Source organism: Falco biarmicus, chromosome 9 (assembly GCF_023638135.1).
Source record: "Falco biarmicus isolate bFalBia1 chromosome 9, bFalBia1.pri, whole genome shotgun sequence".
Classification (NCBI taxonomy): Eukaryota; Metazoa; Chordata; class Aves; order Falconiformes; family Falconidae; genus Falco; species Falco biarmicus.
Window position 1 is genome coordinate 6,247,900 of NC_079296.1, and position 17,140 is coordinate 6,265,039.

The window sequence follows — 17,140 nt, forward strand, 5'->3', positions numbered from 1 at the left end:
AAGAAGAGAGCTCAAATACTTCCCTGCTGGGCAGAGCATCTCCAAGCTTCTGCTGCACCTGTAAAGAATTACAGAAGAGACAGCTACAAAAGAGCTTGCTGACACCTCAGCTCAGTTCTTGACACCCCATGCTGTAGGCTTGTCAGTTCCCCACTTGTAAAATGGGGATATGAATATTTCTAATACTATTTACAATTAAAGTCTTTTCCCATGTATTTATACATTAATTCCTTCTCAGTGTTATGATTATACCAAATTTAAAGGAAAAAAGCAAACACACAGAGGAACCTGTATTTACAAGGTGTTCAACTAACCATGACTCAGGTTTCTGGAAACAATGATCTTTATTAAGGACAACGCTCATAAGAAACTGCAAAGCTAAAATTTCCATCTGCCTTATCCCTTTCCCCATACTACAGTATTCTTTAAACATGTTTCTAAGAGATAGACCACAACACCCAAGAGGTCCTTCATGACACCTGCTAGGGAGGGGTGGGTTAGATACAGCCAAATTCCACTTCCAACTGAATTTAGGAGGCTACATGTAACAGGTAAATTACCTCCTCTTAATGAAACTAAGTACAAAAAGTATTCTAAGCAAAGTATAAAATATAGAGTCCTTGCAAACAACATTCAATTCCAACATATTACCTATTTAAAGGATTGTTTTCTGCTCTGTGTACTTAATAACCTACTCCGCAATTCTGCCTTATACCACCAGTACTGCACAGCCGTATATCAGCATTATTAATATAATTCACAAGTGCTACAGATGTTATCCTTAGGGGCAGCTCCATGCAAACATCAACAGAGAAGACAGCCTTCTAATAGGCACAGATCCGTACGGTAACCTGTTAGAAGCATTTCACTGTACATAGCAGAACCATCAAAGTGATTCATTAGACAAAATACCTTTCTTCATCAATAGACCTCCCCTTGTGCACTTCTTGTGCTCCAACACTTTCTCCTACTCATTTTTTAAATTTATTTTTATATATCTAAATGACTAAATTTACTCTTTTGAAAAAGAACAGATTTGTTTTACAACGAAAAGTATTTCAAGTGTAGCAGGAACGGATGAGCTGCCACTGATTTAAATCATGCTCTGAGTTTGCAGCTATAGCACTGCAACTTTCCCATGCAAATATGATGATCAAGTCAGTTTAAGGGGATGAAAACAATGAAATGAAAGCGATTGAATTACCGTGACATAAATATACTCCTTGTTAGCTGAGCCACAGTAACGTTATACTTGGTAATGGGGCATAGTAAGTACACCCACCCACCAAGTTAATTATTGCAGCTGTGCCAAAATTAACTTGTTACACTGCAGTAGCCCTCCTGTTTACAACCACCACTCATTCCCTATGCACATTCCCCTAAACAGGTTGCACCAACTTAGTGTTATCTGTTTCCAAACCAATTTAAGTACCTTGTCTTTGAACAAGCATGCTGTCCCAGAATAACTCAATGTGTTAACTTAAAGCAAACATAGCCAAACAAGTGCAAAAGGCTGTATGCAGTCTACTATTTCAGATGAAAAGTGCCTCGCTGATTTTGCTAAGGTTGGGTACATCCATAAATTTGCTCAGCTATGCAAGGAAGTTACAGGTCAGCTGAGGTGTGAATAAACTGTGATACTTAAGCTGCTGTCGCTCCCTGAGGGGGCATCAAAGCAGTTTCCATTGCCTGAGTTTATACATCTGATTTAAACTTCCAAACACTCTGCGAGAAAGGGAAAAAATCGGGACCTTAAAAGTTTATTACCTCTCTCTACGCAGGCAGCAGAGGCTGCTAATTCAGGGGAAGAGGGGAAGGTGTTCCCTACAGCCAAACACACCTGAAGGAGGAAGACTGCTCCCTCCACAAACTGCTCAGGACAGATGGACAGGCTCCTTACAGGAGGAACTACGCTTCGCCACACAGCTCCTGCCAAGAGCACCCACAGCTTAGCTTCCTGCACAGCGGGGACAGGCAAGCACTAAGCCTCCCAAAGCTCCTGTGCATTGATCAAGTTCAAGTCAAAGGAAATAAAACCTTGGCAGTGTGGACACAAGTATCCCAATTTATTCTCATGTGGCTTGCTCCTGCCCAGGAAAGGAACACTCTTCTGGCACACTGGTTGATCCATAACACTCACACTCAGACAAGCACTTACTCCAGCAGTAACTTGGGGGAGCGTATCCTCTTTCATGTGGCATCTTGAAGAGCTGCACTTCAATGCTATTTCACAGACCCTGAACAGAACTGTAGCACCAACAGAAAAGTTGCAAAAAGGCAATGGTTTCCAATAAGAAACAGCATTCTCCACTATACCCACACACAATTCTTGCACATGCAGTACAGAACACACATCTGCTCAGCGTATCGGTTTCACTATAGCACACAGTACAGCACAGTTACTAAACCAGCCTTGGTAAGCAAAAAGGCTGCTACGTCCTCTCCCAGCAAAACAGCTCTGTACTGCAAACTCTGCACTTGCTTACAGACAAACCTATTGACCACTGCAGTTTTAGGGAACAGATTTATCTTGGCATGGCCATATTGGTGGGATGCAAGAAAGCATGATCCCCAACCAGGCACCCTCCACAGCATTATGCAAGGACAAACTGAACAGTTGAAAATATGGTTACACAAGGAAAAAACGTGCATTTTCTTCAATACAGGTTGGGTTTGGTTGCAGCAGCTGAGCCAGCCACACAGTGTGTCTCTGCTCCTGTATCTACCTATGTCAGTGCATGAAGTCCTCTGGAAGAGTATCAGTGCGGCTGTGTCAGTGAAGAGCTCCAAGTGTTGGCTTCAAGAGTACAAAGGCTCTCAAGGCCAGGAAAGAAAATATGAATCCTTTTCTGTTTCTGCCTCTCTCTTTTTAATGGAAAGAGGAGCAAACAGGATCATTCCCAAAGCAGACCTGTGTCAATCAGAACTGAGTCTAAATCTCAAAGTTTGAGGCTAAATGGAATCAGTTCAGCCACAGTGTTTTGTTTCAGATTGTTCCCCCATGCACAGAAATTTCACCTCATATTGTCTTTGCTACACCTGTTACTGGTTGAGAGGATTTTGTTGGGGTTTCTTCCTCGTGGAGAGGAAAATGTCAAGCCCTGGTCTCAGCAAAGGAGAGAGGCAAATCTTTGCTTCTGCCCTGGTTATCCATGTTGCTGAAATACTTCCAGACATGATGGTGTCACCTTATCAGACTCTAGCTAGAAAGAGACTGAGGTCTGGAAAGGTGTGAAAGGAATCCAAAATAGAGGCAAGTGGAAGAATGGGAGAAGAAGTAGAATAATAGTAGAAAATAAATAGTAGAAAAAGCAACAAGTTACGGTGAATTTCCATACTGCTTTCCAGAAGAATTTAAATCCTTCCAATGCTGGCTTTAGCAACAAGCTGGTTAGTGTGCCCCAAAGAAAGTGGTTCACCTCCAAGAAGCACAAACGATTGACAAAACCACACTAATGTCACAGTCAGATACTGTGGAATGAAAACCTCGATGCACACATCCTTCCAAAATGTCCTGACAGCTCACTGAGCAGCACAGCAAACAATGGCTCCTTCCCAACTCCCAGAACTCTATTGCTTACAACGGTGTTCTGGGCTATTACTGGAGATTAATGTGTCAATTAAAAAACCCAAAACCAAACACCACCAACACACACAACAAAACAAAACATACATTTCATGGTAATGATTGGGAAACCCACTGCGGATTAATGAATTCTGCAAATTAGCAGAGAAGGAGCAACAAGGATTAAAGAGAAACAATCAACAACGCTGAGATGCAAAACACTCTTTGTTCATTTATTTAGCAAAGTATATTTCTGTCTGTGCTGAAAGCACCTGATAGCTTACCAAAGTAGACAGAGTAATATATTTTGTAAAAGTAATTAAGCCTTTGAAACATTAGACCTCACTACATCACTCAGCTACTGCCAAGGAGAGGGATTTGACTCCCAAGTTGTTTGTGCCATCAACAAGAGCTATCAGGCTCCCAGATTACTCCAGGGAGGAGTGAGATTCTAGGAGTGCAGTGGTGCTTGTCTGGAAACCCACAACCCACTGAACAAGTGCCTGCCCCCACCCCTAACTGAAAAGGTTAATATTAAACAACATCTTTCAAAATCTGTACCAATTAAAAGATGTGTCTGTAAAAATTACGGGAAGCCCCAGACTTCACCAAGGCAAACTGCTTTACATGTGTGTACTGCCTTCAGCTCACTGAGGCTCACTGGAGAAGAGACCGTCAGGTCAGTCAGGCAGGATCCCTGGCCTGCAGACGTGGTTTGGGGATACTAAGAAACTCCGTTAGACTCCCCACCATTTTAGATGACTGAAGGATAACATTTTTGAAACACAGTTTGCAACTCAGGAAAGAAGCATTTTGCAAGATTATTAAGAACTGCGATTTAAGTCATTGCACCCAGTACAGTTACAACAGCGCAAAGAAACAACTAGCTGTAAAGCCTACTGAAATACTTGCGCTTGCAGACGCTAACAAAACCAGCCTTCTTCAGAGACAGGATAGTCAAAGAGCACTGCTGGCCTAGCATGCTTACAGAGCTGGAACATCAGACTTCAGCATGCTTTTCTTCTAAGCATTTTTTAAATGACAAGAACTAAAGTTTTTGAAAACACCTCAGTGCTTAAATGACAGAGGATTTATTTCCAAAGGCAACAGAGCCTAGTTTTTACTTGAAGATAACGGAACTAACACTCCACAGGCAGTTTCAAGAACAAACCTCTGACACTTTACACTGCACATGCATTCCTTCTCAATTTAAACTCTGCATGCATAGGTCACTAAAACTAAAAAGCCTTTAACTGCAGCATCTACTGTCTCGGCACTGAGCACTATATAGGCAATGTGTATAGAAGACAGTATTACAATCAAGCTGTCATGGTTTAACCCTGGCCGGTAATTAAGTCCCATGCAGACACTCGCCACTCCCCCCTCACCCAGAGGGATGGGGAGGAGAATCGGAAAGGAATGTAAAACTCGAGGGTTGAGATAAGAACAATTTAGTAGTTGAAATAAAATTTAAAGAACAATAACAACAATAAAAGTTATAATGAAAAGGAGGGAGAGGGGGAAAGGAATGAAATCCAAAGGGAAGGGAGGAAAGAAACTAAGTGGTGCACAATACAACTGCTCACCACCCGATGACTGATGCCCAGCCGGTCCCTGAGCAACCCCCTTCAATCCCAGTTTCTATACTGGGCATGACGTCCCATGGTATGGAATACCTCTTTGGCTAGTTTGGGTCAGCTGACCCGGCTGTGTCCCCTCCCAACTTCTTGTGCCCCTCTAGCCTTCTCTATGGCAAGGCCTGTGAAACTAAGAAGTCCTTGACTTAATAGAAATATTAGGTAGCAAGAACTAAAAGCATCAGCGTGTTACACCAAAGCCAACACACAGCACTACACTAGCTACTAAGAAGAAAATTAACTCCACCCCAGCTGAAACCAGGACACAAGCTTAGGTTGAATACTGAATAAGACCGTTATCCTCTGCCCAATCCTTTTATTAAGCATTGTCTCAAAGCACTAAATGAACATGCATGAATGAGTATTTTTAACCAGTGTAGACTAAAGAGAAAGAAATACACAATCTCAGCATTTATTCCTTCCAAAAAGGAAGGCTTTGAGGTCAGGAGTTACTCCTGTTTCAGCAGGAGCTTCCCAGTGTATTATTAAAACCTCCCCAAACTTCTGTACTAACAAAATAAGACACACAGCAGCCTGCTAGCGCTGTGATCTGCAGATTAAGGGGCAGGACTTAGCATTTACAGTACACTCAAATGGTTGGGTAGTTGTAAGCAATACAGATCAGGTTGTTTTGCTTGTAAAGCAACCAGATCACTTTGGGGATTTGTTTGTTTTGATTGATGCATATTTATTCTGCACTTCTCATCCATATACTGCAGCACATATGGTAGTCACCAAGTCCTCTCCAATACCTTATCCCTGCGTGAATTAAAGACAAGAGTTGGAGCTTTCAACCTAAATTTCCAGTTTAATTTAGAGACACACCCTCAGCACACTCACAGATACCCAACACATTCAAAACACTAACAAGCATATTAAAAAAAAAAAAATGCTTCTCTATTCCCAGCAAGGAACACCAGGTGTGCTTTGCTAATTGCGTTACCCCCTAACCTACTATTTATTAGTGTCAGGGAACTTAAGATGTAAAAAAAAAATATATAAGTTCAAAGTATTAGCAAAGCCATCATATTTGCTCTTCCAAAAAAGTTTATTTTATAAACTTTCGATTCCTAAAGACATCAACAAAAAGGTATATCCACACTACGGAATCGTTACATAACATTTAGCATGAACCTTACAGAATGCATGCTCCTTGTTGCCAAAAGTAATTTCTGTAGGAAACACACTTCGTGTTAACACCCTGCAAGCCTGAACCATGTAGCTTAAAGACGCACACTTATCTTCGACCTAAACACTACAGCTTTGTTTGAAAGTGAAACCAAGCGGACTACAAATAATGCTCTGCCCAAGAGGTGCAAAACCCAAACAAGTCGTATCAAGGGAGGAAGCGTACAGCTGAGTTTTGAAGTTTCACATTTTATTATCGGTAGCATTATTTATAGCGACACTTCTATATAAAAATCTGTGATCTGCGTTTCTTTTTACACCTATAAAACACATCAAGTTTACGCAACGAACCCTCGGTTTCCATTTATTTGCAAAAGTTCGGTAAACAGCAGACATTGACACGAGCGAAGCAGCTGTATATACGCATATAGGCACATCTATGCATGCGGACGCGGACAAAACACGAAACGCGCACTTTTCAGCGCATCACAGGCAGCCCGCTCAGCCCTTTTCCCCGCTCGCAAGGCAGCGACCCAGGCGGCGGCGGGGGCAGCGGGAAATGGCCGGGAGCCCCGGGCGCTCGCCCAGGGCGCGGGGCCGCCGCCGAGCCCCGCTCCGCCGCCGCCGGGGAGCCGCGCACCGCCGGGAGCGGGGGCTTCCCGCTGCCTGCTCCCCCCCACACACCCCCGCTTTTTTTTTTTTTTTTTAAAGCACTCCCCCCACCCCCTTTTTTTCTTTCTTTTTTCTTGTTTTTAAGGGCGCCTGCAGCCCTCTTTTTTTTTTCCTCGCCCCTAATTTTCCCCTTCAAAAGATGGCGGGCAGAGAGAGCGAGCGAGGGAAAGCTAGCGAGAGAGGGGGAAGAAGAAGAAAACCCGAAAAAAAAAAAAAAAAAGGAAAGAAAGAAAACCCCTTCTGCGTGAGAGCGCGGGGCTCCGCGGGGCCGGGGCTGCGCCCGTCCGGGGCGTCTTCGGGCGCTCGGCGAGAAAGGGAGGGGGGAGCAGAAGATGGAGAAGAAGCGGCACAAGAAGAAGAAGAAGAAGAAAAGGGTGGGCAGGAGCGGCGGGGCCGGGAGGAAATCAATGGCCAGGCTGCAGCCAGCCCCGCCGCGCTTTGTTGCATTGTCGCGGCGCACAAAGGCTGCGGGGCCGCGGGGAGCGACGCGGGGCTCTCGCAAGAAGAAGGAGCAGAAGAAGAGAGGAGGGGAAGGAAAAAAAAAAAATAAATAATCAGCGTTGGCCTTTCCCAAGTGGGTTTTGCTTTCCTTCCTTCTTCCCCGGCCCCCCTCCCTCCAGAAACCATGGCCCAGTGCTAGCAATGCACACCCAAGCATCTAACAAATAAAGGGAAAGATTAAATAGATTACTTTGCCCCGGCAGCTCCAGCAACGTTTGCCTTATAGTCCCTCCAGTTGCTCTTCTTTTTATCCTCGGCAAGGCAGTATAATAGATGCACTACAGAGCACAAGAGCTCATGCGCCGGGGCGCAAGGCCATGTGGGGACGGTAGTCCCGGGCCCGGCCGGGGGAGAGGCGGCCGCTGGCCACCGGACTACAAGTCCCAGAAGCCGGCAGGTGTCCCCCCCCTCGGCTCCCCGCTCCCTCCCCGGACCGGCGGGCAGGGGAGAGAAACAGCAGGGGTGATGCCCCGGTCAGCGGGCGTCGGGGGCGGGCAAGCACGGCCCCCCGGCGGGAAAAACGCCCGGCGGGGTGCCGAGCGGTCGCGGGGCGATAAAACCCACCGGGGGGCGGCGGCTGGTGGGTCCCCCCGGGCAGACATTGCCGGGGAAAACCCCGGCTTCCCCCCTCCGCCCGCCGTCGCGCCTCTCGGGCTCTAAAGGCACAACAAGAGCCCTTAAAAGTGCAACTGGGACCGTGCGGGTTGCCGCAGCTCCGCCGCTGAAACCCACGCAGGGTCACGCGTGCTGTGGGAGACCGAGTTTTAAATCACAACTGTGGGAGCTGGCTTGCACACACCCCTACACCCCCACAACCTTTTTTTTCTTTTTTAATCGGCGGTTTGCATTGGGTAATGCGCTCTCACATTTATTACGCAAGAACTAATACGAGCTGCAATAAAAATAGAATGCCGCCAATGCAAGCTGTAGCGGAAAAAAAAAAAATCCATCAAAACCCACAACTTGATATGGTTTGCACTGGTTAGTGCATTTCATAATACTCAACTGCTGAAAACAACAAAAATTAATGTAATGTATACAATAAAAACAGAACATGAATTTTACAAATGCATCCACCATAAAAGCATCAACAAACATGAGCACTGTAACAAACACTTCCAAATATCAGACCAACACAGCCTATATCCTGAAGCAAATCCACAAATCCAACAGAAGTAAAAAAAAAAAAAAAAGTTATAACCCAAAATTTGACTGAATTGCTGTAGCACAAAAGAAAGGGAAAAAAAAAATAGAACCGTTGGAAAATAAACGAGTCCAGGGGAAACATTTGAGTGCCAACATAAAATAAGAAGTAGTTACAGGTTTTCTCTGTGGACACATATGCCAGCAGAGGCTGCCACACTGCCTGTTGCAGACAGCCACGCCATGATGCCAATTAATAAGTCAGTTTATTGTAACCATAAGGTGAAGGCAATTTTACTGGAAGACCTTATTTCCAGAAGATTAGCTTTTGAAAAACGTGACCAATGGGACTGAAAATTCTCAGGAGCTATGATATATTCAGAAAGATTGGGTTTTGTACAGGCAAAAGGACAGACGCTTAGGAAAATTCCACTTAGCCAGGCTTGTGGCTGCTTCAGTATGAAACTGAAGTTGCACATACGCCTTAACCAAGCCCAAGAAAAAGTGCTTCTTTGCACTCAAGTTCAAGGCTTGTGCAAATTCAGGAACTAGAAACTTGCTCACAGCTATACCGCTCTTGGAGGTACTTGCTTTGTAAGACACTGCTTAAAATTACATCTGCATCAACAGCCAAACCCCACCCTTGGCGTGGGACTTGGGCTGCCCTCCTGCAAGCTGACCTTTTTGATCTGACCATTAGGTACCCCAAGTCACTTCTGTGCCCTCCACACACCGAGCACGTGGCCTCTGCAGGGACACAGCGTGCAAGCACTAAGAAAAAGGTACACTCTGGGTCTTCTTAAGGGGAAGAGCCATGCTTCACAAGCTGTTGTTCACTAAACCTGCCCTGTGTCTAGTCGTATGTTCTACATTGTCAGACTGAGCAAGGAAATCCCTTTGAAAGACCACCTGAACACCCTGCCTACAAGTGTCCTGGATACTAGATATCAGGGGGATAGGGAAGGACCAGATTTTGAGCACAGGGCACTTTTTAATCATCATTCTGCTCTACTCCCATTTTCAAGGCAATTCTAGATGAGTACACGTGTATCAAAGCATTTGACAGCTGAAAAGTACTGGTCCAGTTCTTTTGAACACACTGTCCTTCTCCACTACATGCTTGATCCGCATGGATAACCAGAGTATAAATTTCTGAATGCCACAACATACACAGGCACCAAATCATGAGCATGACCAAAGAGCCCCTAAATGAAAACTGCTGCCACTCCAGCATGAGGGCTGGGAAAAACTGACAGGCTGAAGCTTTCTGAGGGAGGGGGGAGGAAGTAATCAGCTGAGTATTCATTATGAACACTTGGGACAACATATACCTTTCACTCTAAAGACTCATTTTCAGCTGAGTCATAATCTGAAATTTTACTTTTTTCCGGTTTAGACAAGCTCCTGCAACAAAAAGGTGTGCTGGCTAAAACGTAACGCTGGGCAGAGCTATAAGCAACTGAACAGGGGGGCTTATAATGCAAAGTGTTCAGCAACATGCAGAGTGCAACAGGAGGGCCAAGAAAAATGGGCAATGCAGGCAAAAGGGCAGAGGCAAGAGAAGCTCTAGGAGGGCTACTGCAAGAGCGTAAAGCCCTTCAAGCTAGCAGGGCAGAGTCCCCTCACAGTGAATATGCACAAGTTAAAAACTGGAGTTTGATCCTCACTGCAAAACCACTTTCAAGAGCAGCTTAGGAATGGAGGGCTCATCAAACCTTTGCAACACAAAAGCAATCTCCAACACCATCTTATACTTCCTTATCTCACCTAGGGTGGATATAAGACTGTTTCATCCCAAATTGTGTTCATTATACAGGCTGAGTAGGCAAAACAATTCAAGTGGGAAACTGTCACCAGAGATTTCACCACTATCAGCTTTCAACTGAGAACACACCAGTCGCACACACACCTACCTGTAGGTCTGCAGACTTGTGCTTGAAGAACCCAGCTGCACCCTCCAAGGGAATAGGAAAGCAAATGTATTCCAGGGAGCCATAAATCTGCCTTTATGCAAGGCAATGAGTCTAGATAACGGTTCAGCCAAACAGGCACAGGCTGACTCTGAATAAGCCCCGCAGGAGGTACAATGAAATCAAATCAGAATGATTCAAGCACAAGTTAACTAGCCCAAAGTAAAAGCATGTAGATTGAGGAAAGGACAGTTGCAATCTTTGGTTTCTGAACCAATTTTGTCATATGAGTTTTTCACACAAGATGTAGCGCTCTACTTGTTAGATACCTCACACTAGCTTTTCCATAAAATACAAGACAACAGCAGTAGCTTCTTATCATCTCCTCCCCAAGCTCAGAGGAGCATCCTAGATTCTACTCAAAGCCTTTTGATTAGCCTCTGTGGTCTGTTTATGTTGAACCTCCAGTTACCCAATTAGTACCTTGTTAACTAACACCTGTGGTTGTATTTATTCCTTGCTATTACACTACTACTACCCCTTTATGCACTGTTATGTACATCCTTCTAGGAAGCTTTGTGCATAAGCTTTGACAAGAAAAAACTTATTGGTGCAAAATCAGTGGTTTTCAGGGCTGTTAAATACTGATACTTTTTGCTTCTCTGTTCTTGGTAGCCAGTGTAGGATTTGAGTCTTTTGAAAACAAGAGTAGATGGAAGCAGAAAAGGGAGATACTTGTCTCTGTGGGATGGATGAGTTTTGTGAGAACTGGCCACACTCAACGCCTTGCATGACTGCACCCAGTAGTACTTAATAATGGGAACACCAACCTGGAGCACCAGTTTTTATGACCTTTGCTAAAACTGTAAGCTTCTGATTCTTTACCTCACCATTCAGTGCCTGTTTCACCATCAAAACTGAAGTACCCTGCTTTAGGGGAGCTCTTCGTTAGCATTCGTACTTCAAAATTACCAAGGGGTTACAAGTGGAGAAGGCTGCTGAAGAGGCATGAATACCACACGGGCAATGCATTCTGTCCTCCCTTTCTGGGCAGACCTGTAGGCACTACATCTACATGCATAGCCCCATATGCCTCAAGGCAGGCAAATTCTGTTCTGACCGTTTTGTCAGCCACCAGCCACCACGGGCTCCAGGAGACCTCACATACCAGCAGAGCCTATTACAAGCAGCTGCTACCCCTAGAGTGGGTGTCATTATACATTACAAAAAGAGAATGTATTCAATAACAGTCAGGTTTGGGATAAAGAAATAATAGTGCCCAAACAGAACGCTGCTTAAGAGCATGTAGTCAATGTCTGGCATTATATGACTCCAATCATCCCAGTGGCAGACAGAAAGGTGTTGAACACAAGGGGATAAATGCCCTTATTGCAACAGTCATCTTCACCAGTGATTTTCTTCACTGTAGTGGCAGGATTTCCTCAATTGACTAAGTGTTATTCAGTAAGTTAAGGATGACAGGACTAGGGCAGAGGTTTGAAACAATAATTGCAGTTTGTTCTTCTGTAGTACCTTTCATTTGTGGAATTCCCAACAATGCAATAATCCTCCTGACAGCTTTTGTAGGTAAGGAAATATTAAGAGCCCTGTTTTTCAGCTGAGGAAGCTGAGAGGCAATGTGATGATGCAGAGAATCATAGGCAAAGCCAGAACTGGGACTCAGCTCTTCTGACTCATACTTTGTAGTTCTGACAGCCTGGATGCACCAGTTGGTGAGGCCAGCCTGGCTACTCACTGCTGGGAATCTGTCAGTGCCTATGGGACCTTTGTCTCTTCAGTGTTCACTCTTCGTCTGGAAAAGGTTTAGCAGAGCCCCCAAACGGGGAACCCAGCAGCCAAGATGTCTACAAGCCCCAAAAAGGTACTGCACTATGGTAATTGACAGGAAGGCAGGAAAGAATTGAGCTATCCAAGACCAAAAGGATCTTGTAAGTGTTCATTTGCAAATATGAATTTTGATTATATCTAAATGCTGGTCTGGAGACAGCCACTATCCAATAAAGGGTCCAGAGTGGATTTAAATAATGACCTTCCAGACTGCCAGTTCTCAAACCAGAGACACAAGAGATGAATGGCCTCCCCGGGAATGGAGAGGAAGGGCATGAAGAGCCCACAAAATATTCTGTCTGACCTTGATGTCTTTTACGAGGATGTAGCAAGAAGCATTACTTGGAGGAGCTGGAGGCTGAGATACAGTGAGCTGAGATTTATATGTATGCAAGAAGCAGGGCAGGAAAGAAGAAAGGGACATGACCACAGAATTTGAGAAGTGAAGAGAAACTTCCCAGCCAATATGGGTACCTTTGACCAGAGTAAATATGTTTCTTTGGAAACTTGCTGCACCTAAATTTAGGGTTTTGTTGCACATTCAGTGTGATGTAAAGACCTAGCACCTGCTGCTAACACAGTGGTTTGCACAGGTAAGCAAGCTTGTGAACAGCGTGTACTACTGAGTTGGCAGTTTAACAGATAGTGGATCATGCTAGATTTCAGCTGGCTAAAACCCTAATGGATTCCTGTGTGTTTTCTTACTTTTCCTCCTGCTCTCTTACAAAGACTGGAGAGAATGGTAAAGAGATGCTCTAACCAAATGGTAACACTTTCAAACACCTTGATTTCTAGATTACAGTGAGTAATAAATATGTTCAGATTTCACTAAAACCATCTCAGGGGTATGAGCTAATGGTATTGACCTGTCCATTCATCAGAGCTGCAACCATTTGCACCAGCCAAGAATGAAGCTTCTGACTCACAGAGGTGCTGAGAACCTGCTGCTCCAGCTGAAGTGGCTGGGAGAGGGACACTGTCATCACGTCTGGCAGTCAGAGCATGTGATTCAGTCTGGGGCTCTCAAATCAGCAGCCTTTATGCATTAGCTTGGCTGTGACTTGCATTGGGGGGAATCTGCTTTGAATGATACACTATAGCACACTGCTGGACTCCAGTCCTGTGTGAAGTACTACCTTCTCTTCAGGAACACCGACTGTTTCTTAACAGGTCTTTGCTGACATAGAGCTCGATACATGCAGTGTTCAATGATCTTGCCTTGAAAGAAGTTCTTTAACTTCCATAGGCCCCTTGTGCCCTGGCTAAGTGTTTGTACACATCCCTCCCAGGGCAGAATGAATCAAATCCTACCTGCTCTCCATCAGGGTAAGATTTCCTAGTTTTAAATGAACAAACGTTGGCAGTGATGCAAGCAAGGTTCATACTGCAACGGTGGAGGTAGAAAGATCAACCTGGAAAAGGTTCAGTGTTTGTTTTTAAATCCCAGAAGAAACATATGAATGCGATGTGTTTGGGATTTAGAAAAAAAAACCCAGAGCAGCATATTAGCAAACACACAAACAGCTGTATGTCAGAGATCAGCCTAAAAGATGCAGCAGGTCTCTCATGAGTTCTTCCTCCCTCTGTTTCTTGAGCAGGATGTAACATACAGTGAGTCTGCTCAGCATTTCCTCTGTCTGCTGAGAGGCCCAAGCAAATAAAAGTCCTAACTGAGATTGCTAATTGTGCCAAAACATAAAACAAAGGTTTACACAGCTTGTAAGCTTAATGCCTTGTTACTCACACAAGCAGGAGCTCATTTGCAGCAGTCAGGTCCGAAGAGCAGATCCAGCGTGTACTGAAGTTAGTGGGAGCTTTTCCACAAACATCAAGTCCTTCGGATCAAATCTGCAGGATTGGATTAATTCTGGTTTTGGGGAACCTGCGACAGAATTGTATACATTAGTCATGATGTTCTCCCAAATCTGGGTTCTTTACCTGGTCCAAGAGCCAATCTACACACAGGGTCTGCTCAGAGATGGGTGCTAGGTGGTAAATCCACAATGCTGGCACACCTCTTAACACACAGTAAAACATTTTATATACTTTGAACAATTGTTTACAATTACATTTAGTCACACTTAATTTGGTTCTTACAAGCCTCCTCTCCATTTAAAGGTACAGCATTTTTTTTTCCTCCGCCACCCATGTTCAGTGGGGTCAGAGCTTTGTTAGTAGGAGGCTCTCTTTACTCGAGAGTGGATCTTTCAGTATGATAATTAGGATTGTTCACACATATTTCAAGTACTTTTCTGTTTAGTCTCATTAACCATTTGCTTCTCCTTGAGCTTATCTTGTTACTTCTTAGCTTGACCCATTTATGGTCTCCTAAGGCCATGTTTTGTTAACTATTGGTAAGGACTAACTAACATCCTCTGGTTTTCAAATTCTTTCTTATTTTTCACCATATACATTTAAATATTTCTACCACCCCCCGTTTTTTCTTTTTTTAAATTAAATAATTCTTGTATAAATACCAGGACCCAATGCCTCAGCTCTGTTCCTGACACCCTTAAAGACATCCAAAGGGATCTGGGCAGCAGTTACTTCCATATAATGAGTCACTCACGGACTTTTCTTTCCCGTTCATCGTTCATCCTTATGGGAAGTTGCTCTCCCCCCAAAAAAACTCAGACAGGTGTCCTTTCCAGTGTACTTGGCAGGTCACCAAGTTCAAGCTATTTTGAATCAAATGGAATGAAATATTTTGTGAGGGAGAAGCTTGCCAAGCCCCACTCTTTTCCAGAGAGCGAATTTGGACAGATACCACATCCTGCTGATCCCAGCTGTGGCAGCACAGCCGGGGGAGCAAGAAAGACCCTCACAGATGACTCATAACCAGCAAGTTAAATTTCATCCAAAGACAACGGGCTGTCTGTGCAAATCCCCAGGTACTCACTTATGCAGTCGCAAAGAAATGCCCATGCTTGCTGAGCTGCCTTTTTCTGCAAGCGCCATGCTATCAAAAACCCAAAGTAGCATGTGACCGAGTAGTTTGCCAAATGGAGTTTATCATACTTTAACCTTGTTTTAAATTTATTTATTTCTTTTTTAAAATCCAGGACACTTAGAGGCTAAAGGATTGTTTAGGATTATGGTTAATTTGTAGTGGAGGCCACATTTTTCAGGTCCCAGAGAGGTATTATTCAGTATATATAAGGATTTTTATACCTACATACATATATTTTCTACAGATATATAAAAAAATCAGGCAAAAAATTCCAAAGCAGACGTTGAGAAGAGAGGCAAATTATGAACATGAAAGAAACAGAACCACCCTACCCCTGTCACAGGAAAGTTATATAAATACATAGTGTTATACTGCTGATTTGATTTGTGCTCTATCATTTTTTTTTCATATTTATTTTTTAAAAGAATGAAAACTTTAAGCCAAAACCATCTGGAGGAATCAGCAACAGGAACTTAACTGGATTTGTTTCCTAATGCTGTTCTGCGGTCTGTGCAGGTCTCATAACTCTATTTTACCTCCCTGAGTTTAAACGACAGCGTTAATTCTCCAGACTTTGGCTGCAGGCTTCCAGGCTGGAGAAAGGCCTTGGCTTCACTGTACCACAGGGTTTTTTTCAGCTTTTTTTTTTTTTTTTCTCTCCTTTCTCAACTGCCACTAGAATATTTTGGAGCACAAAGATCTTCCTGTGTTAAAGGGCCAGTAAATGACATGTGTCTCCTTTTCTTCCCTCTTAACTGAAAGCAGACTGTGATGTGTTCTGTGCGACATCGCAGTTCAGAGAAAAAACCCCACTGCTCTCCAGAAAAGTGCTTCAACACATGCTTAACTTTAAGTTGGCCATCATGAATCAAAAGTTGAAACAGTTTTCGGAGTCAGGGCCCTTGTATGCCGGTGCTCTGAACTGCCTTGGATATACTCATAGAATCGTGGATTTACCACCTAGCACCCACCTCTGCACAGATCCTGCACACCAACTGAAGAACCAAGATTTGGGAAAACACCATGACTAATGTATATAACTTTGTCACAGGCTCCACTGAAACCAGAATTAATGCAATGCTGCAGATTTGAGCCAAAGGACTTGAATGTTTGTGGGAAAGCTCCCGCTAACTTTAGTACACGCTGGATCTGCTCTTCAGATCTGAGCGCTGCAAACAAGCTGGTGCTTATGTTTGCAGTGGTAACGAGGCACTAAGCTTACAAAAGGCAATTATTACAGTGTTAAACAGCTCTTATATCAACCTCCTGCATTATACACATCACTAGCCTATGAACTAGCCCAGTTCTTTTTATAAAGGTTTTTATCTGCGGTACTGATGTCTCCAAAGGGCTGGCCTGTGCGTTTCGGCCCAACCACATCTAACCCCTCTGCAGCCAGGTTCGACGGCTCTGGAACTGCAAGGGGGACGAGTACCTGCCCGCCGGTACGCAGCGCTACGGAAAAGCCAAGCGGGGCCAAATGCGGCCCTGAGAGGACCCGCTCGGCACGGCGGGCCGGGCCGGGCCGGGCCGGGCCGGGCCGGGCCAGGCGCTGGCCTGCGGCGCCCTCGAAGGCCGCTCCTCACAGAGACGGGCGCGGCGCAGGAGCCCGCCCCGCGGCGGGAGCTGAGGGCGGGAGAGGCCGAGGCACGGGCGGTTCCCGCCCCTTTGAGGCACCGCCCACCCCCGCGCGCGCAAGCGGCGCTTTTTGGCCCTCGCGCCGCGCCGTAGCGCTCCCGGGAGAGAGCGGCATTGTGCAGCCTTTGGCCCGCAGCGCGCAGGCGCC

At 44.8% G+C, this 17,140-nt stretch overlaps 1 protein-coding gene across 3 annotated transcripts in view; it reads right to left on the minus strand.

Moving 5' to 3' along the window:
- The window catches only part of BRD3 (bromodomain containing 3), a 42,550-nt gene extending 34,730 nt beyond the window's left edge, over positions 1 to 7,820 (minus strand). The window contains exon 1 of one of the 3 annotated variants that reach the window (XM_056351458.1): positions 7,694 to 7,820. The gene's annotated coding sequence lies outside the window, so the exon portion shown is untranslated. The remainder of the gene's footprint in view (positions 1 to 7,693) is intronic. The other 2 variants (XM_056351459.1, XM_056351460.1) reach the window with 2 other exon arrangements.
- Between the last annotated feature and the right edge of the window lie 9,320 nt (positions 7,821 to 17,140).